The sequence below is a fragment of the Myotis davidii genome, unplaced genomic scaffold, assembly GCF_000327345.1.
Source record: "Myotis davidii unplaced genomic scaffold, ASM32734v1 scaffold346, whole genome shotgun sequence".
Lineage (NCBI taxonomy): Eukaryota > Metazoa > Chordata > Mammalia > Chiroptera > Vespertilionidae > Myotis > Myotis davidii.
The window spans coordinates 2045117-2052538 of NW_006297386.1; positions in this window are offsets into that span (position 1 = coordinate 2045117).

A 7422-nucleotide genomic window follows, 5' to 3' on the forward strand; every position below is an offset into this window, starting at 1 on the left:
CCCCTCCCTCGCGCCCTCGGCGCTCCCGCCCCCCTCGCCCGAGCGCAGGTTCCGGGATCGATGGAGAAAAAAAAAACAAAAAACTAAAACCGCGCTCTGCCCCCAGGGCTTTGCCCCAAGGCTTCCCAGTCCAGCGCGCAAGGGGAGGGGAGCGTAATCCCCGCGCTCCTGACGGCTCTCTTTTAAAACAACAAAAGCAGGGCATCTGGGCTTTGTTTTATAAGAGCCATTGGATAGCCAAGAGATTTTTCTAATCTGTATGGATATATCTTTAAAATAGAAAGCTGTTTTTATTCAAGCACACGGAAGGCTTTTCCTGTTTGTGTTTTGTGCGCCAGATATCCAAGGTTTGACGAGTTACCGGATCGGTGAAATATAAGTGGATCCAGACTTGGCAAAACAAATTTTTACTCTTCCTAGGCCCCTTCAATCATATCATGTCTTATAAAATAAACACTTGCCTTTTTCTCTTACAATAAAAATAAAAAGATTCACTGTTGTCAATCGGGATTTCTACTTTTCCTTATCTCCCCAAAATGACAATAATAGCTAATTTTACGGAGTCCTTGAGAGGGTGTACATTTTAAATCCCCATAACAACCCTATAGATTCTATCATAATCCCCATTTTCCGAATGGGAAAAAATGAGGTTTATAGAAACAGCAACTTGCCCAAGGTCATAGTTTAAGTGGCAAAGCCTGAATTCAGTATTTAAGCTCTAGTATTTCAAAAGTCTATTTGTACAACCACATTGCTATACTTATTTTCAAAATCTTCTTTACCCCCCCCCACCCCCTTTTTTATGTTCTTTGAACAAGAGAAGGACAGATTTCACTGCAAATCAGATCTTCTCCCTTAACTTAGGAATACTTGCCTCTTCCTATTGTGTCTGGTCCTCTGCCACACTTGGAATTGCTTATGCATCTTTGCAGCAAGATGACTCATTCCAACAGGATCCACAGTTCAATAATAATAGTACTACTGTACTTGGTATTCTTATAGCACCTTTTTTTCTCACCAGTTTTGGGTGCCCCCAAAGCATTATCTCATTCAGCTTCCCTGTAGTTCAAAGAGGCGAATAACCTTTTTCAATATTTAAGGAAACTAAGGCACAGAAAGGGTAAATAACCTTGGCCAAAGCCATATCCAGCAAGTCAGGCGGGGCCTGGATGAGAATGCAGCTTTATGGACTTTTTCTCTCCTACTCTAACTCCCCAAGGTCATTCCGTCTTTGGTGAAAAGGAGTCTGCAATTACTGCTATAATTTTCCTGTCTATCTGCATACACAGGGAGGAAAAAAAAAATAAGGTCACTTTAATGTTTTCTCTTTTTGGTTCCCTTGCATTCCCCTCTTTCATTTCACTACTTATTACTTCTTGACATCTTATCTCCTGCCCACTTTCTGGAAAAGAAAAAGACTTTTTAAAAAAAATCAATGAATAACTAGCAGGAAATGTTCCACATTACCATCAGTGGTCACTAGCTAGAGCATGGCAAGAAAATCAAGAGCTATTGACTTTATATTGTGCTAGCATTACAAATTTTAAAAATCTAAAGCAAATCTTTTTTAAAATATATATATATATCTTTATTGATTTCACAGAGAAAGGGAGAGGGAGATAGAAAAATCAATGATGAGAGGGAATCGTTGATCGGCTGCCTCCTGCACGCCTCCACTTGGGGATCAAGTCCACAACTTGGGCATATACCCTTGACCAGAATCAACCTGGTCAAGGGTATATGCCTGGGACCCTTCAGTCCACAGGCTGATGCTCTATCCACTGAGCCAAACTGGCTAGGGCTTTAGAAATGTTTTATCTCTTAGACCAGCTATAATGCTTGACTTTTTGACTGCCTATTGCTGAGAAGTCTTTAAGTTGACCATATGTTGTATAAGAATTCCTTTTAGCTGTGAATCTTTGAATTTTTAAGACTCATTAGTGCAAGGAATATTTCAAAAAGTGATATTCACTTAATAAAAACATGTAACTTAAGAAACTGCATTTGCAGTGCTTAAATGGCAACCTAAAATCTTAAGTACAATTCTATACTAAGTCCCAAAATTTAGGAAAAGCAGTAAATGAAATACTTAGGGACTTTATATACAAGTACTCAATGAGGCATGCTTCTGGGTTGGGGAAATAATAGTCCTTGTGGCTTCCAGGAACTAATAAAAGTAGCTTCTTGTATGAGAATGTCAGGCATTCTGGATAATTTTCACCCTTAATGAGTAAACTTGTTTTTTTCTTAATTTTTTTCTAAATGCCCTTTCTCTGTAAATGTATTACTTTATCCTGGTCTGCTTTACCCTCCAGTTATGTGTGTCTCCATCACTGCAGAGGCTAGAGATCGTGTCTTCCCCATCCCTGATTCCTCCTCAACCTTAAGTCAGTACTTGAACAATTATTGAATTTCATTTTCTTCCCATGCCTTAACCTCCCAACAGAGTTATTTCCAAATAACACATCCCATTTTTATCACCCCATACCTCTTCAATAACTGACTCAGACCTAAACCATATCTAACCTCTGCTTTTTATTGCATTTTGTTCATATTTCCATCATACAGGGCTCTTCAGTTTCTGGTGTCATGATCTGCTTTTTTGAGGTGTATTATGGCAATTGCAGCTCCTTTGAAAAAAAAAAAGAAGAGGCTTAAAAAGTACTGAAAATAAACACTAAAAATAAACATAAAAATAAACATCACTCTATTCATCTATAGAGGGCAACCCTTGTTCTAAAAAGCTTCCAGTTCAAATATTACAGATAAATACACATGGTGACAAGAAAACCTCAAAAGAAAGTTTCTTAAAATATGAAAAAGGAAACAGAACTGGGTGACATCTAAGGAAACAGCAAATCAATGTCCCCCGCCCTTTAAAGGGAATGAAAAGAGCATGAACGCTACAAAGTGGAAAAGGAGACTTTTAAGAGAAAAAAACACTCCCCTTTCTATCAAGAAACATCTTAATTCATAAACATTAATGTTTATTAAAATCTATCAATGAAGTGTTGTGACTTTGATTAGGATGTCTTGCCAAATATATTTGTGTTAACTTATATATTTTGTTACATTATCAGTTCACAAAATAAAGAATATCATAAACACACTTCCTTTAGCTAGTCAACTGTAGAGTATTATCTATCTATATAAAAGCCTAAGCAACCATTGCAACCACACAGACAACCAAACAGGCTTCGTGGGGCAACCAGGACGGCAGGGGGGTTAGTGAGGGGCAACCAAACAACTGAGCAACAGGCTGTGTGGGGCAACTGGGCCAGCAGGGGAGGCAGTTGGGGGCAACCAGGCCAGTGGGTGGTGGGTGGGGGGCCACTGAGGGCAATCAGGCTGGCAGGCAGAGGCAGTTAGAGGCGATCAGGCCAGCAGGCAGAGGTGGTTAGGGGTGATCAGGCAGGCAGGCAGGTAAGCGGTTAGGAGCCAGTGGTCCAGTATTGTGAGAGGGATGTCCGACGGGTCTCATATTGGAGAGGGTGCAGGCTGGGCTGAGGGAACCCTCTCCCCACCACTGCTCATGCATGAATTTCGTGCACCAGGCCTCTAGTATATCATGAAAAGGTATCAGGAAGGGCAAAGTAGAGGATCCAATTAGCATAGTGGAAGTCTAGACAGAAGGGATGAAGCTTGAGAGTCTAAGACAGGGAAAACAATAATGTGTGGGAGTCAATTTATTAGGGATTTCTTTTTCTTTTTTTCTGTTAAAGAATAAACTGACTAGCCCTGTTGGGTGTGACTCAGTTGTTTGGAGCATGTCCCATGCACTGGAAGATTTCAGGTTCTATTCAGTCAGGGCACATACCTAGCTTTCATGTTTGATCACCCCAGGGCTTGAACAGATCAATGTCTCTCTTTCATATCAATGTTTCTCTCTCTCTCTCTCTCTCTCTCTCTCTCTCTCTCTCTCTCTCCCTTCTCTAAAATCAACTTTAAAAAATATTTTTAAAAAAGAATAAACTGATCAGAGAGCTATGAATAAATTATTTCATTCATTCAAATTCAACCATCATATATAGGACCCCTACTGCATGCCGTACATTCTTCTGGGTAATAGGGATGAAAGGATTTGCCCTGCTTTGGGCGGCTTAGAAAAGGAAATGGAGATGTAAATATTTAAGGGGAAATAGCATCTCTGTCCTTGGCATAGAAATAAATCTTCCATACCACTCGTTTTCAAGTTTGTTCTGCGAACCACTCAAGGCCTGTCTCAAACTGGTCTTTTAATATTGATTTTTGGAGAGCTCTTCAATTATGAATGGGGGTCATTGAAAGGAATATGTAGCAGCCCTAGTTATTCTGCTGCTGGCTGATCCCTCTTCTATGCTGGGGGTCTAGACTAAGTTGGCACCTCTCTTAAGTCTTAAATAAGAGGGGAGGAGATAGTTCACAAATGTCTTCAAGGAGCTTACATCTGAACCCTCGGAGTTGTTCAAATTAAACACCTCTTCTCTTACCCCAGTCAGCAAAGCTCCAGTCATCTGCAGCTCTCTCTTTGCTGTAAAAGACCAAACTTCAAATGATAGAGAATAGAAAAAAGAAGTATGTTATAATGTAGGGGTAGGCGGCTAGATGCAGGAGATGGCATTCAATCGGGAGTCTGACTAAATTTTATATCTGGCTTTGCCATTAATTAGCTGTATGACTCCAAACCAATCATTTAGCCTCCATTCCCATTCAAACCTCTGGATCCTCATCTATAAGGAGCTCTGATCTATTTAAGACATTACATACGATTCTTTCCCCCTCTAAAGCCTCCTGCTTTTATGGGGTGAGCACTCCAATGACTAACATTGGGGATGTTTTGTCACGGTGTACACACACAAGTGAGATGCCTGCTGTATAGAACTGTTTAGGATTCTCTGCCACTTAATTTGCTAATAGAAAAGTTTGGAAGAGCAATTTACAACATTCTTTCACATGCAATATCATACACTTAACTTGTACAAAGGGCTCTGTAATAGACATTATTATTTTTAAAATAGATTTGTATTGATTTCAGAGGGGAAGGAAAAGGGAGAGAGAGATAGAAGCATCAATGATGAGAGAGAGTCATTGATTGGCTGCCTCCTGCATGCCCCCCACTGGGGATTGAGCCTGCAATCCTGACATGTGCCCTTGATCAGAATTGAACCTAGGACTCTTCAATCCTCAGGCTGAAGCTCTGTCCATTGAGCCAAACAGGCTGGGGTGTAACAGACAGGATTAACATTAAAAACAAGAAAATGGCCCTGGCCAGTTTTACACAATGTTTAGAGCATGGGGCTATGGACCAAAAGGTCCTGGGTTCGATTCTGGTTGCAGGCTCGATCGGGGCCCCTGGCCCGGGTAGGGGCATGTGCGGGAGGCAATCAGTCGATGTTTCTCTCTAGCTCTCCCCCTCCCTTCCACTCTGTCTAAAAATCAATGAAAAAGTATCCTTAGGTGAGGATTAACAACAAAAACCACACACACACACACACACACACACACACACACACACACACGCACGCACACAAAGAAAACCCAACAAGAAAATGTGTGAAGATGTGTAATATAGCCATTAAGTGGCAGGGCTTTAATCAGGCCCTTTGACTACTAGATTTCATATTCCGTCCACAAGGTGTTCCCTTCCTTCTCTTATTCACTGTGTACTCCTCCCTCCCCCAATCCCTCTTATACCTACTGCACTCCGTCTGCTCTCACCACCTCACTGCACCTGCTCTTCTGAGTCACCGGTGTCCCCTGTAGGCCACTAAGTCCAAAGGATGCTTTCAGTTTCAAGTTTCTAGACGTCCTGGCTATATTCACATGGCACCACTTCAACTCCTTGAGACTCACACTTTTTGGTCACATGACACTACTTCCTATATAGACCATCTTGCTATAGACCATCTGCAGTACAATTGCCCGGAAGCTTATGTATAGCTTATTTAAATATTGATTCCTGGACCTCTCCCCAGGCCCATTTAACCAGAACCTCTGAGGGTTAGACTAAGGAATTGGCATTTAACAAGCACTTTGGTGATTCTTATATACACTGACATCTGATTCTTATATATATATATACTAACCATTGCTCTGTGTGGTAATATAGTTGACCCTCGGCCAACAATGTTTGAACTGTACAGATCCACTTACATGTAGATTTAAGAATATATATAGTATTGATTTCAGAGAGGAAGGGAGAGGGAAATAGAGATAGAAGCATCAATGATGAGGGAGAATCTTTGATCGGCTGCCTCCTGCATGCCACCTACTGAGGATTGAGCCCACAACCTGGGCATGTGCCCTTGACTTTAATCAAACCCAGGACCCTTCCAGTCCGTAGTCCAATGCTCTATCCACTGAGCCAAACCAGCTAGGGCTTACACATAGACTTTTATCAGTAAATATACAGTTGGCCGTCATGTCCCTGGGTTTCACATTTGTGGATTCGGCTAAGTGTGGATGGAAAACAGTATTTTTGATCTGTGGCTGGGAATCCCAGTATGTGGAGGGCCAACTTAAGTTATACGTGGATTTTTCACTGCATGGGAAGAAAGGGTGGTGATGGGAGCCCCTAACCCTCACATTGCTCAAAGATCAACTGTAATTGTTGAATCTGCATTTCAGCTTAGACCTCTCTCCTTACTTCTAGATCATATATCAAATTTCCTTCTAGACATGTTCCATTTGGAATATTCCTTCTGGGTATTCCTTAAGTAAGTCAAGCTCAACATTCCAAAATAAGTCACTTTTCCTTCAAATACATACATCACCCTTTGTATTCCCCTCTTAGTGAATCCAAACCAATATCCACATCAGAAATTTTGGAATCATCCTTCCACAACAAGTTGGTTAATAAATTATATTAATTGTCCAATAAATATATCACAAAAGTATCTCTCTTCCTCATTTTCCATATCCTAATATGAGCATTCATCACTGCTATCAGAAGGATCTTTTTTAAAATGCTAATCTGATTATATTCCTTTCTTGCATAAAATTTTCTCATAAAATCCAAAGCCTGTTGCCCAGCATTCGAGACCTTATTTGATCTCAGTCCTGCCCTCCCACATGTTAGCCATATGGAATAGCCTACTGTTCTCTGAACAAGCCAGGCTCTTTCAAGTGTCTGTGTATGCTACTCTTTCTGCCTGGAATACTTATGTTTATGTTTAAGTCCTTAGTTCAGAAGTTATTTCCACTCAGAAACCATCCTTGATTCTTTTGGGCCAACCTAGTTACTCCTTCCACAATAACACCATATCTTCTCTTCTGAATTGTTATTATAGCCTGCTTCTCTTTCTCCTCCCTAAGTTCCCTATATGAAAATATTTTATCTTCATCACTGAGCATATAATAAACGTTACATGAATGAATAATAGTACTTACATTTACATAGTGCCCTATATTTTATAAAGCACTCCATGTTTAATTCTTATTTCT